The following is an 18,055-nucleotide window of genomic DNA, read 5'->3' as shown; positions in this document are numbered from 1 at the left end:
AATATGTGTTTTATTCCCATACTGTAACAATCTGGTTGCCACTTCTGTATTCCATTTCCGTACAGTCTTTGCCAGACGTGACTGATGTCGTTGTTTAAGGGGTGTGGTGGACTGACTATCTGCTTGGTTGGTGGCTCTCACACCATTCAGTGGTTTCTACTGTTGACTTTGTGGGTAGAGCTCATGGGTAAACATGTCTGCATTGAAAACACAACCAGATGCTCCACCACTGAATGACATACAACCTATTCACGTAGGAGTTCGCTTCTTGACTCACGCAAGGAGGAGATCATAATGGAAGTGTAAATAGTCTCCGCTGACCTCAGGTTTTTTTGAACGACAGTAAAGATCAGTTGTGAAAAGGGTAAATATGCTTTTCTGATTACACCCAGTTGGTATTGTTTCCTTTGAGTTGTTACACCAATGTCCCTTCTGTGTCCCACCAACCAGTCTTCATACTCATACCCCTTCATTATAGATACTGTATAGTTTCATCCTCAGATAAAATACAGATTTAGTATGTTCTCAGGAAAGATAGGATTATTGTCAGTGTTAGACAACCAGAGAGATCACAAAGAATAAATGGCCCAAAAACGAAGGCAAAAGTATGTAAAATAGTACAGTGGGTTAAGCAGGAAATAAGGGCACCAAGGGAGGCTCCTCTGAGGAGAAAGGGGAGGACCATCCTCCACAGTGAATTTCATAAAAATAATGAAACATTAAATGATTATCCTTTTTAGATAAAACTATACTAAATATATTCACGTCACCAAAAACCTGAATAAAACAGACTTGGAATTCTCCTCTAGTTACATTGGCTTCAATACAAAACCTAGGAGGCTCATGTTTCTCACCCCCTTCCATAAACTTATACAGTAATTATGACAGCTCCTATCAGAGCTCTTGTTTCATGAACGGACATGTTGTCCACCCAATCAAAGGATCAGGGAATAAATCTAGTTCTGAAACCATAAACTATAGCTAGCTAGTACTGAAGTGCATAAAATGTGTTGAGTAGTTGACTCAAAGAGAGAGAAAGACAATAGTTGAACAGTTTTAAATAAATACATTTATTCAGAAATGAAGGAGAAGCAAGAGAGAGAGAGAGAGAGAGAGAGATTATATATGGATTATAGAGGTATATTTTGTTGAGGTTTTTTCACTTCACTTTCACTTTCACTTACTTAGCTAGTGAATGCACATAGCTAGTTTAGCATACTCAAACACCCGGCTCAAACAGAGAGGGATGCTATGTTAGCTATCTGGCTATGGCTATCCAACACTGAAACTCTTCCAAGTCAAGGTAAGCTTTTGGTTTTATTAATTTATTGCCACCAGGGCCCACTGGTGTAACTGCTAAACTGCTTGCTGACTGTACACTGCACTGCATGATTGTAGCGGGTTTATACTACCGCGTTAGTTAAAGTAGCTATGTTGACTATGACGTTAGCAAATATGGTGACAACGATGTAGGCTGTGTGTAGCAGTTAGCGGTTAAGATGGTTTGGCTTGGAAAGGTTTTTTCGCCTGGTCACAGACAGCTGATGTGTTGTGCAATGAGGTCCACATGTGAAGGGAAAAGGTGAGAGGAGGAGAGCTCGTAGATGCGAAAAAGAATACAACGAGCAAAGTGATCATGCTGTTTGTATGTGGCTGCTATGAAAGTGAACTGTGTTTGCGTGTGATCAGAGGTGCATTCATTCCGCCGATTCTGTTGAAAAACGTTTTTTAACATAACGAAACGAGGATAAACATACCTGAATTTGTCCAATAGAAACTGAATTTGTCCAATACACCCTAGATCAGCTGGAGTGTGCAAGGCAGTATTGAATATGTCACTGTCTATCACCTTGATTACAAAAACATATCTCTACGTTGTAAACTTTCATTCGTAGGCTAGGTTGTAGCAACCTCATGATGGGTATAGGGAAAATTTGAGTATCATGTAGTAGCCTAAATGTATCGATGTAACATTCAGCTGGGTGAATGGAATATGAATGACAGTCATCCAATATGTTTTAATAGAAATAAAAATAATCGTACTCCCTCATCTTAAATGGCACCGACCGCCACTGAAGTGCACTCACTCACAGACACATTACGATAGGTCATGCTAAGCCGCTGGGTATCCCTGCCCTATATTTTTGAGGAGAGAGAAATATACACACTCTTTGGGGGTTGGCTGGTCATGGTTGTGGTTTTACATTCCCTGCTTCTTGAGGCAGTGCCAACCCTGTAGGTCAGTGGTGCCAACACTATTGGCAACAAACTAAGGCCATTAAAAATATAGACAATGATACCATCGATTGGCATTCACAGCTTCCAGACAAGAGTTAAGAGACAGGAAGATGGACTGCCAGACACTGGGTGCCAACCAGGGGAGGTGTTGGCATGGTCCCCAACTGAAGGGCCACTAGGGAGAGAGGGGACCAGATGGGTCTAGAGAAAGAAGACAGAGCCTTTAGGTATGAGCACAGTGCAGCCTGAGGACCCAGCATATGGAGAGAGGAGATGAGAGAAGAGAGCAGAGGGACAGAGTGACAGAGCCAAGCTACACACAGAGCATGGATGAGATGTGGAAACTGCTTGACAGAGGTGGACAGACAACTGAAAAGACTACATGGGGCTCACTGTTTGTGGCTCGGTAGTTAGGTATTCATTGGAAAATCTCACTAGTAAAGGTTCTGGACTCTGGTGACCCACCACATCGTAGAAGCTTCGTGAAGTGTCTCCATCACATGTCCCTGTTTATAGAGTGATAAATGTGCAATCAACTTCAAATTAGCACCTCCAGTTTAGGCTACAGGAAGTGTAGGTAATCACAAGAAGAAAATCACATTAAAGACCGATCATACTTGTTCCTCTAGTGTAAAGTGATTGCTACTTAAAGAGCTCAACAGGACAATGTTTCACCTCACTAGACATGCTTATATTCATGCCGTTCTAGAGTATACCTCAAGTGTCTCATGCAATTACAGTCAAGCTGTACTCTAATGTTTAAAAGGGAAATATGCTCTCAGTACAGTCAGAACAATATACAAAACATAATTCCTGCTCTCTAGCTCAGACCAAATGTCTGATTCAATTATGACTGAATTAAACAATGGAAAGAACAACATGCCTGAGGTTTTAGTAAGTATTCACATTCCAAAAGAAAGTGTTTACTTGACTATGATTTTCTCTGTACAGGGAATTGTGTAACATGTCACAAACATGTCACTTGTGCTGGGTTGAAACACAAACTGGATTTGACTGGATATGACCATTCAGAGGACAGGGACAGTTGAACATTTTTCCATTATACTTCTGATTAACATGACTTTATTTTTTGTAATGTATACAAAGGGAGTCAGGAAACAGGTGCAGAAGGTGAGTTTAATAATCCTCATCATCATCATCATCATCATCATGGATGGAGCCACGTACTGAACGTAACCAAAACCAATACTGCCTGATGGCTGAGGCTTACTGAGGCCTATATGAATGGTGGTGATGAAGTCCAGGTGTGCTTAACGATGTGGAGCAGGTGTGCGCAATGTTGGTTGCCAGATGTGCACAATGTGGGTTGCCAGGACCGGTGGTTAGTAGACCGGAAACCTTGAACGCCGGAATGGGGGAGCAGGCGTAGAGGTGACATTTTTTTAAGACCAACTACCTGCCATGCACTTTTAAAGCTCTTAACACTGAGTAACTGGTATCTTTAAAGGCAACAATTGTCTTGGAATCTATTATTTAATTAAATATTCTTCAAACAGACAGTTGAGAAGGTAGGAAGGAAGGGATAGCAGAGGTGTCATGCCCATAGGGGGCACAAGGGTACGTGCCCCCTCAGATTTGTCCTGTTAAAAAAAAAAATGACACAAAAAAAGTGTTTGTTTTTGTTGTTTCTCTGTAATATTACTAGTCATCTAGCAATTTCATGAAGTTGTCTTTCGCTAGCCCAGTTAGGCTCCCAGTCTCCCCGCCTAGCTACCAAGAAGCCATTTCAGGCTATCAATCAAGTTAGAGTAGCTAACGTGTCTAACTATCTTAAAAGCTCAGACACACGATAATGTGTTGGAGGAAACACCGTGCACATGGCGACCGTGTCAGCGTGCGCTGCACCCGGCCTGCTACAGGAGTCGCTAGTGCGCGATGGGACAAGGACATCCCTGCCGGCCAAACCCTCCCCTAACCAGGACGACACTGGGCCAATTGTGCACCGCCCCATGGGTCTCCCGGTCGCGGCCGGCTGCGACAGAGCCTGGACTCAAACCCAGAATCTCTAGTGGCACAGCTAGCACTGCGATGCAGTGCCTTAGACCACTGCGCCACTCGGGAGGCCAGTCTTAGCACGTCTGAACAGTGTCGGCAGTCAATCTCTTTTGTGTTCACACAGCAAAGATCTTGGAAGTACTCCAAACCAGAAGGTGGCAGTAGCGTTGTTTGTCAATGCATCTCCGTGGTTATTGCTTATGGTCTAGATTCCAAGCTATCTGCGCTAATGTTACTATTTTGTTAAAAGCTCTTGTTAATACTAGCCAGAGGGCCACAGCTAGGTAACTACCTAGCAAGATGACGAAGAAACCATTTAATTCACTCTTCATAATCCCATAGTGCCAGTGCCACCCCATAGCCAAATGTTTAGCTAGCTACCTAATGTTAGCATATTCGTTAGCTAGCACAACATAGCTAGCTAAGAACACTGCACTAACTCAGCAGCTAAACCAGGCAGCTGTTTTATGGAAACTAGCTAATCCATTGGGATTAAAAGTCCTTAAGAGTCTATATCTATTTGACATCATTAAAAAATCCCCATCAAAATCTGTCAGTTTAAGCATCTGCCTATGCCTATCTTCAAGGTAAATTCTTGGAGGTGCTTGTTACCATGGGGAGAACCCAATTGAAAATGCCTTCAGGGAAGGTTATTGTTCTAGAAGCCATAATAATTATTTGATGAATCATACCTCAAAGGAACTGTCACGTTCCTGACCTGTTTTCTCTTGTTTTTGTATGTGTTTAGTTGGTCAGGGCGTGAGTTGGGGTGGGCATTCTATGTATTGTGTTTCTATGTTGGGTTTAATGTGTTGCCTGATATGGTTCTCAATTAGAGGCAGGTGTTTGACGTTTCCTCTGATTGAGAACCATATTAAGGTAGGCTGTTCTCACTGTTTGTTTGTGGGTGATTGTCTTCCGTGTCTGTATGTATGTTCGTACCACACGGGACTGTAGCGTTTGTTTGTAGTCTGTACCTGGTCGTGCGTTCTTCGTGTAGTTGTAAGTTCTCATGTTTTAGGTCAGTCTACGTCGTTTATTTGTTTTGTAGTTTGTTTAAGAGTTTTCGTGTTTCGTCGTTCTGTTAATAAATATTCATTATGTCTTCATCACCCGCTGCGCCTTGGTCCGCTCATTCACCACAAGACGACCGTTACAGAATCACCCACCAACAAAGGATCAAGCAGCGGTGTAACGGGAGAAAGCAACAGCGCACGAAGGAGGAATGGACATGGGAGGATGTTTTGGACGGCAAGGGTTGCTACACATGGGAGGAGATCCTGGCTGGAAAGGATCGCCTCCCATGGGAACAGCTGGAGGCGATTAGGAGAGCAGAGGCAACCGGAGAGAGGAACCGGCGTTATGAGGGTACGCGACTAGCACGGAAGCCTGTGAGTCAAGCCCAAACATTTCTTGGGGGGGGGCTACAAGGGAGTGTGGCGAAGTCAGGTAGGAGACCTGCGCCAACTCCCCGAGCTTACCGTGGAGAGCGAGAGTACGGGCAGACACCGTGTTACGCAGTAGAGCGCATGGTGTCTCCTGTACGTGTGCATAGCCCGGTGCGGGTTATTCCACCTCCCCGCACTGGCAGGGCTAGATTGGGCATTGAGCCAGGTGCCATGAAGCCGGCTCAACGCGTCTGGTCTCCAGTGCGTCTCCTCGGGCCGGCATGCATGGCACCAGCCTTACGCATGGTGTCCCCGGTTCGCCTACATAGCCCGGTGCGGGTTATTCCACCTCTCCGCACTGGTCGGGCGACGGGGAGCATACAACCAGGTAAGGTTGGGCAGGCTCAGTGCTCAAGGGAGCCAGTACGCCTGCACGGTCCGGTATTTCCGGCGCCACCTCCCCGTCCCGCCCCAGCCCAGTACCACCAGTGCCTACACCACGCACCAGGCTTCCTGTGCGTCTCCAGAGCCCTGTTCCTCCTCCACGCACTAGCCCTGTGGTGCGTGTCTCCAGCCTATTACCATCAGTGCCTACACCACGCACCAAGCCTCCTGTGCGTCTCCAGAGTCCTGTGCATCCTGTTGCTGCTCCCCGCACTAGCCCTGAGATGCGTGTCCCCAGCCCGGTACCACCAGTTCCGGCACCACGCACTAGGCCTAATGTGCGTCTCCAGGGTCCAGTATGCCCTGTTCCTTCTCCCCGCACTAGCCTTCAGGTGCGTGTCCCCAGCCCAGTACCACCAGTTCCGGCACCACGCACCAGGCCTACAGTGCGCCTCAGCCGGCCAGAGTCTGCCGTCTGCCCAACGCCGTCTGAGCTGTCCGTCTGCCAAGCGCCGCCTGAACTGCCCGTCTGTCCTGAGCCTTCAAAGCCGCCCGTCTGCCCTGAGCCTTCAAAGCCGCCCGTCTGCCCTGAGCCTTCAAAGCCACCCGTCTGCCCTGAGCCTTCAAAGCCGCCCGTCTGCACTGAGCCTTCAAAGCCGCCCGTCTGTCCTGAGCCTTCAGAGCCGTCCGCCAGACAGGAGCCGCTAGAGCCGTCCGCCAGACAGGAGCCGCCAGAGCCTTCCGCCAGACAGGAGCAGCCAGAGCCTTCCGCCAGACAGGAGCAGCCAGAGCCTTCCGCCAGACAGGAGCAGCCAGAGCCTTCCGTCAGACAGGAGCAGCCAGAGCCTTCCGTCAGACAGGAGCAGCCAGAGCCTTCCGTCAGACAGGAGCAGCCAGAGCCTTCCGTCAGACAGGAGCAGCCAGAGCCTTCCGTCAGACAGGAGCAGCGAGAGCCGTCAGCCAGTCATGACCAGCCAGAGCCGTCAGCCAGCCATGACCAGCCAGAGCCGTCAGCCAGCCATGACCAGCCAGAGCCGTCAGCCAGCCATGACCAGCCAGAGCCGTCAGCCAGCCATGACCAGCCAGAGCCGTCAGCCAGCCATGACCAGCCAGAGCCGTCAGCCAGTCCGGAGCTGCCGTCAGCCAGTCCGGAGCTGCCGTCCCTCAGTCCGGAGCTGCCGTCCCTCAGTCCGGAGCTTCCCCTCATTCCGGTGCTGCCCCTTAGTCCGGTGCTGCCCCTTAGTCCAGTGGGGTTAATTTGGAGGGTGGTCATTGGGAGGAGGCTACAAAAGCGGGGATTGACTATGGTGGGATGGGGACCACGCCCAGAGCCTGAGCCGCCACCGTGGACAGATGCCTCCCAGACAGATGCCCACCATGCCCACCCAGACCTCCCCTAGACTTTTGGTGGTGCGCCCGGAGTTCGCACCTTGAGGGGGGGGTTATGTCACGTTCCTGACCTGTTTTCTCTTGTTTTTGTATGTGTTTAGTTGGTCAGGGCGTGAGTTGGGGTGGGCATTCTATGTATTGTGTTTCTATGTTGGGTTTAATGTGTTGCCTGATATGGTTCTCAATTAGAGGCAGGTGTTTGACGTTTCCTCTGATTGAGAACCATATTAAGGTAGGCTGTTCTCACTGTTTGTTTGTGGGTGATTGTCTTCCGTGTCTGTATGTATGTTCGTACCACACGGGACTGTAGCGTTTGTTTGTAGTCTGTACCTGGTCGTGCGTTCTTCGTGTAGTTGTAAGTTCTCATGTTTTAGGTCAGTCTACGTCGTTTATTTGTTTTGTAGTTTGTTTAAGAGTTTTCGTGTTTCGTCGTTCTGTTAATAAATATTCATTATGTCTTCATCACCCGCTGCGCCTTGGTCCGCTCATTCACCACAAGACAACCGTTACAGGAACAGCTACACGTTGATGGGAAAATGATCCAAACACGGGCACAGACATCAGTTCAATGCGTTTGGTTGAGTTGTCAACTAACGTGAATTTCACATGAAATCAACATAAAATGTTACCATGTCATTGGATTTATGTTAAAAGTTTGGTGAAAAAGAGACAACATTTCCTTATATTGATGACAGTTTTCTATGTTGATTCAATGTCATCACGTTGATATTTTTTGTTGAAATTACATGGAAACAATGTTGATTCAACCAGTTTTTGCCCAGTAGGAATTCTCTCATGGGCAAAAACAACAACATATTCCCCTGGAGGGATGTTGTATGTCAACACGCTAGCATCTATTGACATAATTGTGAAACAAAGAAAATGGCTCAGAATGTGCTGCTGTGGTAAAGCTCAAATAGGAACATGTTTGGGATAAATAACTGCTCCGATAAACATGTTTTCTTTTACACATTTTGTTTGCTGGACGTACCTGTAAGATGTCTCTTGCTCTGCAGGGAGTGCCAGTTACCATTGGCAGAGGGGGTGATGAGTTATGGAGAAGTTTCCACCTGAGAAGCAAAAGATAAAATATTAGATGTTGGGCACTGGCAGTGGAGCAATCAATGCTTATGGCTTACAGTAAATGTTACATATTAGAGCACCCTCAACAGGCCAGAGAAAAAAGTATAGCCTCTGCCTATACAAAGAGGTTTCCTGAAATTGAAGGTCACGTTGTAATTCTATGGACTTTAATGTATGGAAATGACTCATGGATAAATTGTGTTTCAAATTGCAATTGCAGCCATCGCTATACAATGCTAATGTACCAATTAACCTCAACAGTTTCCACATTGTGTCAAAGCAAACCAAACAATTGAATCCATGCCAATTGAAAATTGTTTTGAATTGATTCCTATTTTGCTTGTATGATCTTTATTCATTACTCGTAAAATAATGAGTTCCATTGTCACATGGCTTGAGTGTTTTGTTTAATGTGAACTCTCTCTGTTTTTATCTCCTGATATATCAGGCCTATTTCCTATATTAATTACTTTTACCAATACTTTAGAGGTCATCAATGAAATCTAAATGCAGGCCCATCAAATCAGGAATTAAACCCAGACACAGACTATTGATTCAGTTAATCCCAACAGAATCTCCAGAGCTAATATTCTGGGTTGTATTCTTAGCTGATTGATGTGTGTTAATACTGCAATCCTATCAGCCATGGAGAGATATACTGTGTTATCTGCTTAATTGCCTGTGGCTTTTACAGCCATCTATTTTCTAATTGCCTGGAATAGCAAATCCATTCCAGTGACTATCTGGTATATGACTAACTGGTATTCAAACCATCTTTCCATCGGAATATTATTGCCCTTTGAAAAATTACCCATGACTGAAAGACGTAGATCTTCAACATCTCTCCAAATACCTTTTGTATTCTCATACATTTCATGTCAACGCAGTTTTATCCTGTGTGTGTTCTGACGAACTGGTGACAGCCATTAATGTCACACTCCTATCCAGTGTAATGGATGACACATGTTCCTCCTTCATGAATACATCCATGTGGGGGTTTTCATTCCCCAGCAACAAGCCAGACCAGTCATTTCCCCGTCATGCCTCACGGATCCCAAATGAGCCTATCAAAATAAATACAACAGGTATGGGCCTAAAGAGAGCTGTTGAGTGAGAGGTTAGATAAGACATCACTCAGTCAAAAACACATCTGCTGCTCTGAGGGGATTTTTCTCCCACAGCATGGAAAAACACTGAACTGATAACTGGTTGCCTTTCTAAAGAAAGGTCCAGAAGGACAGTATTTTCCAACTTTCTGTTAGATCTAGACATGGTTTTTCCAATTCATGTAATCTCTCTAGATGCTTAGAGACAGGGGCCTACAGTTCTGTTGTATATTATCAGACAGTCACTGAAGCATCATCATTTTGCACTACTGAGCTTCAATTCAAAGGTGTGCAAATGCAGCTGTCATTAATAATATGAAACCAGTACATGGTTATTTAGCATAAAGATTAAGCTTGCATGTAGGAGCAACGGGACTTACTATAAAATAACCCACCAAGTCCTCAAAGAGACATCAGAATGCTCACAGCGTTTTGGAATCTTTTTACAAGCTCTTTCTTAGCTGAAACCCTAAAAAATAAATCATAGCAACAGCGCCTGCTAGGCTACTCCATCCATCGATGTGTAAAATGTGCTGAGATGTTAGTCTTGAGCTTCAACAGCCTGCTCTGACTGCCTCCCTCATCTGTGTGTTCCAGAGTGTTAAATGTCGGTCAGTGTGAGACGAGAGAGCTTACTCATTTGAAATAAAAAGTGATCAACTGGCTAAAAAGGGAATGCGCTGGAATGTTTAGAAATACTTCAGGGCATGCTGCTGTAGACCCTACTACAACATAAACTCAGCAAAAAAAGAAACATCAATTTTTCAGGACCCTGTCTTTCAAAGATAATTCGTAAAAATCCAAATAACTTTGGATCCACAGATCCACAGATCTTCATTGTAAAGGATTTAGACACTGTTTCCCATGCTTGTTTAATGAACCATAAACAATTAATGAACATGCACCTGTGGAACGGTTGTTAAGACACTAACAGATTACAGACGGTAGGCAATTAAGGTCACATTTATGAAAATTTAGGACACTAAAGAGGACGTTCTACTGACTCTGAAAAACACCAAAATAAAGATGCCCAGGGCCCCTTCTCATCTGTGTGAACATGCCTTAGGCATGCTGCAAGGAGGCATGAGGACTGTAGATGTGGCCAGGGCAATAAATTGCAATGTCCGTACTGTGAGACGCCTAAGACAGTGCTACAGGGAGACAGGACGGACAGCTGATCGTCCTCGCAGTGGCAGACCACATGTAACAACACCTGCACAGGATTGGTACATCCGAACATCACACCTGCGGGACAGGTACAGGATGGCAACAACAACTGCCCGAGTTACACCAGGAATGCACAATCCCACCATTAGTGCTCAGACTGTCCGCAACAGGCTGAGAGAGGCTGGACTGAGGGCTTGTAGGCCTGTTGTAAGGCAGGTACTCACCAGACATCACTGGCAACAACGTCGCCTATGGGCACAAACCCAGTGTCGCTGGACAAGACAGGACTGGCAAAAATTACTCTTCACTGACGAAGCGCGGTTTTGTCTCACCAGGGGTTATGGTCAGATTCGAGTTTATCGTCAAAGGAATGAGCGTTACACCGAGGCCTGTACTCTGGAGCGGGATCGATTTGGAGGTGGAGGGTCCGTCATGGTCTGAGGCGGTGTGTCACAGCATCATCGGACTGAACTTCTTGTCATTGCAGACAATCTCAACGCTGTGCGTTACAGAGAAGACATCCTCCTCCCTCATGTGGTACCCTTCCTGCAGGCTCATCCTGACATGACCCTCCAGCATGACAATGCCACCAGCCATACTGCTCGCTCTGTGCGTGATTTCCTGCAAGACAGGAATGTCTGTGTTCTGCCATGGCCAGCGAAGAGCCCGGATCTCAATCCCATTGAGCACGTCTGGGACCTGTTGGATCGGAGGGTGAGGGCTAGGGCCATTCCCTCCAGAAATGTCCGGGAACTTGCAGGTGCCTTGGTGGAAGAGTAGGGTAACATCTCACAGCAAGAACTGGCAAATCTGGTGCATTATTCCATTTCTGTTAGTCACATGTCTGTGGAACTTGTTCAGTTTATGTCTCAGTTGTTGAATCTTGTTATGTTCATACAAATATTTACACGTTAATTAAGTTTGCTGAAAATAAACGCAGTTGACAGTGAGAGGACGTTTCTTTTTTTGATGAGTTTATATGAGCAGTCAGGAATATGTTTAATTTCAAGCAATTAAAAAAAAGGTTTTATGAAGATTCTTTAACAGTAACAGATTGTAAAGCATCTTTTGGGATGCAGTGAGTTTCACACCTCCTGCGAAACACCTAGTTTAATGACAGCCAATTTACAAACACCATATTTTTATCACTCCATTGAGCTGAATAAAGGTACAAAAGCATCTTGCTGCTGCGATTCAGGCTTTAACGGTGACATTCAGCAAAGGCCAATAAAGTGTAATTGTGTGAACAGAGAGACGTAATAAGCTGAGCATTTTCACCACCTACTCTCTTGCATGCAGTTTGCCTGGTGTTCAGCTGATAAGTCTCAAATGGAAATTATACTAAGTTTATATACAGTTGAAGTCGGAAGTTTACATACACTTAGGTTGGAGTCATTAAAACTCGTTTTTCAACCACTCCACAAATTTCTTGTTAACAAACTATAGTTTTGGCAAGTCGGTTAGGACATCTACTTTGTGCATGACACAAGACATTTTTCCAACAATTGTTTACAGACAGATTATTTCACTTATAATTCACTGTATCACAATTCCAGTGGGTCAGAAGTTTACATACACTAAGTTGACTGTGCCTTTAAACAGATTGAAAAATTCCAGAAAATTATGTCATGGCTTTAGAAGCTTCTGATAGGCTAATTGACATCATTTGAGTCAATTGGAGGTGTACCTGTGGATGTATTTCAAGGCATACCTTCAAATGCACTGCCTCTTTGCTTGACATCATGGGAAAATCAAAAGAAATCAGCCAATACCTCAGAAAAAAAATTGTAGACCTCCACAAGTCTGGTTCATCCATAGGAGCAATTTCCAAACGCCTGAAGGTACCACGTTCATCTGTACAAACAATAGTGCGCAAGTATAAACACCATGGGACCACGCAGCCGTCATACCGCTCTGGAAGGAGACGCGTTCTGTCTCCTAGAGATGAACGTACTTTGGTGCGAAAAGTGTAAGTCAATCCCAGAACAACAGCAAAGGAGTTTGTGAAGATGCTGGAGGAAACAGGTACGAAAGTATCTATATCCACAGTAAAACGAGTCCTATATCGACATAACCTGAAAGGCCGCTCAGCAAGGAAGAAGCCACTGCTCCAAAACCGCCATAAAAAAGCCAGACTACGGTTTGCAACTGCACATGGGGACAAAGATTGTACTTTTTGGAGAAATGTCCTCTGATCTGATGAAACAAAAATAGAACTGTTTGGCCATAATTGTAACGATCTTCGTCTGGAGAAAAAGAGGAGGACCGAAGCGCAGCGTGGTAAGTGTTCATGATGAAACTTTAATAGAACAAACTGAACACTGAAATACAAAACAATAAATTGAACGAACGAAAACCAAAACAGTTCTGTGTGGACCACACAGACACGGAAGACAACCACCCACAAAACACAACAGAAAACAGGCTACCTAAATATGGTTCCCAATCAGAGACAATGATGACACCTGCCTCTGATTGAGAACCATATCAGGCCAAACGAAAAACCCAACATAGAAACACAAAACATAGATAACCCACCCAACTCACGCCCTGACCATACTAAAACAAAGAAAATACAAAAGAACTAAGGTCAGAACGTGACAATAATGACCATTGTTATGTTTGGAGGAAAAAGGGGGACTCTTGCAAGCCGAAGAACACCATCCCAACCGTGAAGCACGGGGGTGGCAGCATCATGTTGTGGGGTTGCTTTGCTGCAGGAGGGACTGGTGCACTTCACAAAATAGATGGCATCATGAGGTAGGAAAATTATGTGTATATATTGAAGCAACATCTCAAGACATTAGTCAGGAAGTTAAACCTTGGTCGCAAATGGGTCTTCCAAATGGACAATGACCCCAAGCATACTTCCAAAGTTGTGGCAAAATGGCTTAAGGACAACAAAGTCAAGGTATTGGAGTGGCCATCACAAAGCCCTGACCTCAATCCTATAGTACATTTGTTGGCAGAACTGAAAGGCAGCCAACTTATTGTGGGAAGCTTGTGGAAGGCTACCTAAAACGTTTCACCCAAGTTAAACAATTTAAAGGCAACGCTACCAAATACTAATTGAGTGTATGTAAACTTCTGACCCACTGGGAATGTGATGAAAGAAATAAAAGCTGAAATAAATCATTATCTCTACTATTATTCTGACATTTCACATTCTTAAAATAAAGTGGTGATCCTAACTGACCTAAGACAGGGAATTTTTACAAGGATTAAATGTCAGGAATTGTGAAAAACTGAGTTTAAATGTATTTGGCTAAGGTGTATGTAAACTTCCGACTTCAACTCTCAATACAACAACAACAATCTAGCTTTCTTTTCATATGTATTCACAGCATATATTTAAACAGTATATATAACAACAGCATGAGTTGTTTTAAACTACATCTGTTTAATTAATTAGTATGACCAAAATGGCACGGTACATCCATGTCACTTTCTCTCTGCTCAGTCAGAGGGAGAGCATGGTGAGTGAATGCAGGTGAATGGATGTCACCTCCTTTCAGGTTCAGACCCTCAGTGAGTTTTCAACAGGTGAGGCAGAACCAGAGACCAGTAGATTGAATGAGTCAAATCTAAATATAATTCAAACACATACAAACTGCACAAAACAGGCTACGTTACATTATACTGACACTGCCAGTTTCCTGTTTTGGGAGGGCTCCTCATATTCACACCTACTGTGGTCTTTACCAAGACATTTGAGAACACTAAAGCCCTCGTGTGTATTTCAATTGTATACTGCATATTTTTGTGGCAGAGTATTGAATTATATAGTGAAGAAAGGCTGATTTTATGATCAGGGGTCTAGGGCTGTTATAAGGCACAATCAATAAAACAAAATGATCACATAACTGGAACATTATTATGAATAATAAAACGAAGGTTAATAATGTCAGTACTTATTATTTCTTAGGCTGCCTAAGTATACAGCTAGTAAAATGTGCATCTGGTTGATTGGCTATTTGGTCTGGATGCTAGCAATATTGACAATGACATTATGGATCTGCGAAATATTAGGTTTACAAAGATGACAGTCAATTCCCAGCTATCACATAACGTTCTGAGAACCATATGTTTCTTAGAGCTTGGTAAGAGTGTGCCCTATGGTTATTTTACATACAACCTTCCCAAAACATTCTGGGATTGGTGCAGGATACCGAGCTAGCACATATCGTGCTGATAACCATATGTTTCGTAGGTGGGAATTACAGTACTTCAGCATAATGTTTTCATCAGGTTTCCTCATGGTTCTATTTAAAGTCATGTTCTTAGAACTTTAAGAAAACATTCCATAAAAAACACAAGAAAACATTAGTAACGTTCAAAGAAGGTTCTAAGAATGTTATACATTTACATGGTACGCTAGTGGAGGCAGTGGAGGCTTTTCAGAGGAAGAAGGGGAGGACCATCCCCCTCAGTGAATTTCATAAAAATAGTGAAACATTTTTTTAAAAGTTGTCCTTTTTATATAAAATTATACTAAATATATTCATCAAATAATTGAATTAAAACACAGTGCTTTGCAATGAAGGTCTACAGTAGCCTCAACAGCACTCTGTAGGGTAGCACCATGGTGTAGCCGGAGGACAGCTAGTTTCCGTCCTCCATTAATTTCAATACATAACTTTGAATCTAGTACTGAAAGCATAAACTACAGCTAGCTACAGTATCACTGCAGTGCATAAAATGTGGTGAGTAGTTGACTCAAAGACAGAGAAAGACAATAGTTGAACAGTTTTGAACAAATTAATTTCTTTAAAACATTAAGGAGAAGCTAGCTAGCTATATTTCATTGTATTTTTTTCACTTTCTCACTTTCACGTAGCTAGCTACTTAGCTAGCAAATGCAGCTAGCTAGTTTAGCCTACTCAAAAACCAGGCTCAAACAGTGAGGGATGCCATGTTAGCTAGCTGGCTATGGCTATACAACACTGAAACTTTTCCAAGTCAAGGCAAGCTTTTGGTTTTATTAAATTATTGCTACCGGGGCCCGCCAGTGTAACTTCTAAACTGCTTGCTGTCTGTACACTGCACTGCATGATTGTAGCGGGTTTATACTAACGCGCTAGTTATTGTAGCTTTGGTGACTTTGACGTTAGCAAATATGGTGACAATTATGTAGGCTGTGTATAGAGGTTAGCGGTTATGATATGAAGGTTTGGCTTTGAAAGGTTTTTTAGCCTGGTCACAGACAGCTGATGTGTTGTGCACTGAAGTACACAAGCGAAGGGAAAAGGTGAGGAGGAGAGTGGGTAGATGCAAGAAGGAATTAACGAGCAAAGTGATCCTGCTGTTTGTATGTGGCTGCTATGAAAGTGAACTGTGTTTGCATGTGATCAGGGGTGTATTCATTCCGCCGATTCTGTTGAAAACATTTCTTAAAAGAAAGCAAATGGATCAAAACTGGGATAAACATGTTTGTTTTTGTCCAATAGAAACTCTCGTTTGCAACTGTTGGACTAATGATTACACCCTAGATCAGCTAGATGCAGGCAAGAGTGTGCATGGCGGTATTGAATGTGCCACTGTCTGTCACCTTGTTTGTTCCTCATTTTCTCTGGACCTGTGCATCTACGTTGTAAACTTTAATTCATAAGCTAGGTTGTAGCAACCTCATGACTGGTTTAGGGAACATTTTAGTATCATGTAACCTAAACCTATAGATGTTTCATTTAGCTGGGGGGGGGGGGGGTTTATAAGGTCATGCTCATAAAAAAGTATCATCCTCCATCATCTTAAACGGCACTGACTGCCACTGATTTCTATGTGTCCTATCTGTGCTTGGAGTTCAAAACAGTTAACCTAAGCTAGCAGTGTTGTTAAAAGTCTTACTGAAACATGTTCTCAGAACATTATTTAATTACCTTCAAATTACCTATAATTTTCATTCTCACAAAGTTGATAAAAAACCTCCCAGGAAACGCTCAGGGGACCATAGTAAAACGTTTTCAGAACTGTCCAGCAACCTAAACATGTACATTCCCAGAACAGGGATTCCCAGAATGTTCACTTCCATTCTCAGAACGTTTAACAAACTTTCTGTTTTACCGGTCAGGAATCTTAAAAATGTTTTTACTTCATATTCATCATCCCCAGAACCAACCCAACATCGACATATGTGAAAATGGCGCATTTCTATGTTTTTTTTGTAAAAAAGATAGAGGAAGATAAGTGTTTCCAATGACATCATTAACCAATCAGCACACAATTAGTAGGCAATTTAACTGTAAAACATAGAAACGCACACATTTTCACATACGTTGACGTTAGGGTGGTGCTGGAGTTGATGAACATGAAGTTGAACATTTTAAAAATGTCCCTTTAATGCTTTGTTTCCAGAACCAATGGGGAGCCAAACATTTACGTTCCCACAACTTCCAAGGAACCAAATGTGCTAGCTGGGTTTCCTCACACAGAAAGCTGCTGCAGACTGAATGTTAAAGTTGGATGAGCTCCTATAGGGACCTATAGAGACCTATAGGTCCACAGTGAAGACTTGTGCTCCTCAGAGTGACAACCTGTCAGGTTAATTGTCCATGGGGATGCTCTGAGATGAGAGAGAGCACTGACCCCCAGCGTGACTCCTGGCTTTAATGACAATGCCCCTGCTGTGGAGGGGGCCAGCGTCAAGGTTATGGGGTTAATCTGGACAGGCCAGTCACAGGTTAGTTACCCCTCTCCATCTCTCTCTCTCTCTCTCTCTCTCTCTCTCTCTCTCTCTCTCTCTCTCTCTCTCTCTCTCTCTCTCTCTGTCCCTCTGTCCCTCTGTCCCTCTGTCCCTCTGTCCCTCTGTCTATGTTTCTCCCACTCCCCTTTCTCTCTCTATCTCTCCTCTCTCTGTCCTCAGTGGAACCTCTTTCACCTAATAATGACCATTACTCCATAACATCGTGACCCCTCTGACACAGAGGGAGGAGACCAGCCTTTCAATTAACTTCCAACTCTTCAGCGGCTGAATGACAAGCAAGTTAATTTCACAGTGTAGCTTGTTATGGTTTCAGAGGACGTGGGGGACAGGGTGAGGGGGTAGAGGTCAGCTTTGGCATCATGCAGCAGTTTTGTTTCAGTTTACTTCATATCAAGCTCTTGATATCTGTTATAAACGTTCTTCATTACTTGCACATTGTGAATAATATTCTCAGATGCAAACGGCTTCATCTTCCAGGCAGAGTAGATATTAGATATTTTATATATATATACAGTTTCATTCAAAAGTTTAGACACACCTATTCATTCAAGGGTTTTTCTTTATTTTGACTATTTTCTACATTG

This window comes from Salvelinus namaycush, chromosome 13 (genome assembly GCF_016432855.1).
Source record: "Salvelinus namaycush isolate Seneca chromosome 13, SaNama_1.0, whole genome shotgun sequence".
Taxonomy (NCBI): Eukaryota; Metazoa; Chordata; class Actinopteri; order Salmoniformes; family Salmonidae; genus Salvelinus; species Salvelinus namaycush.
This window is presented reverse-complemented; position numbering follows the sequence as displayed.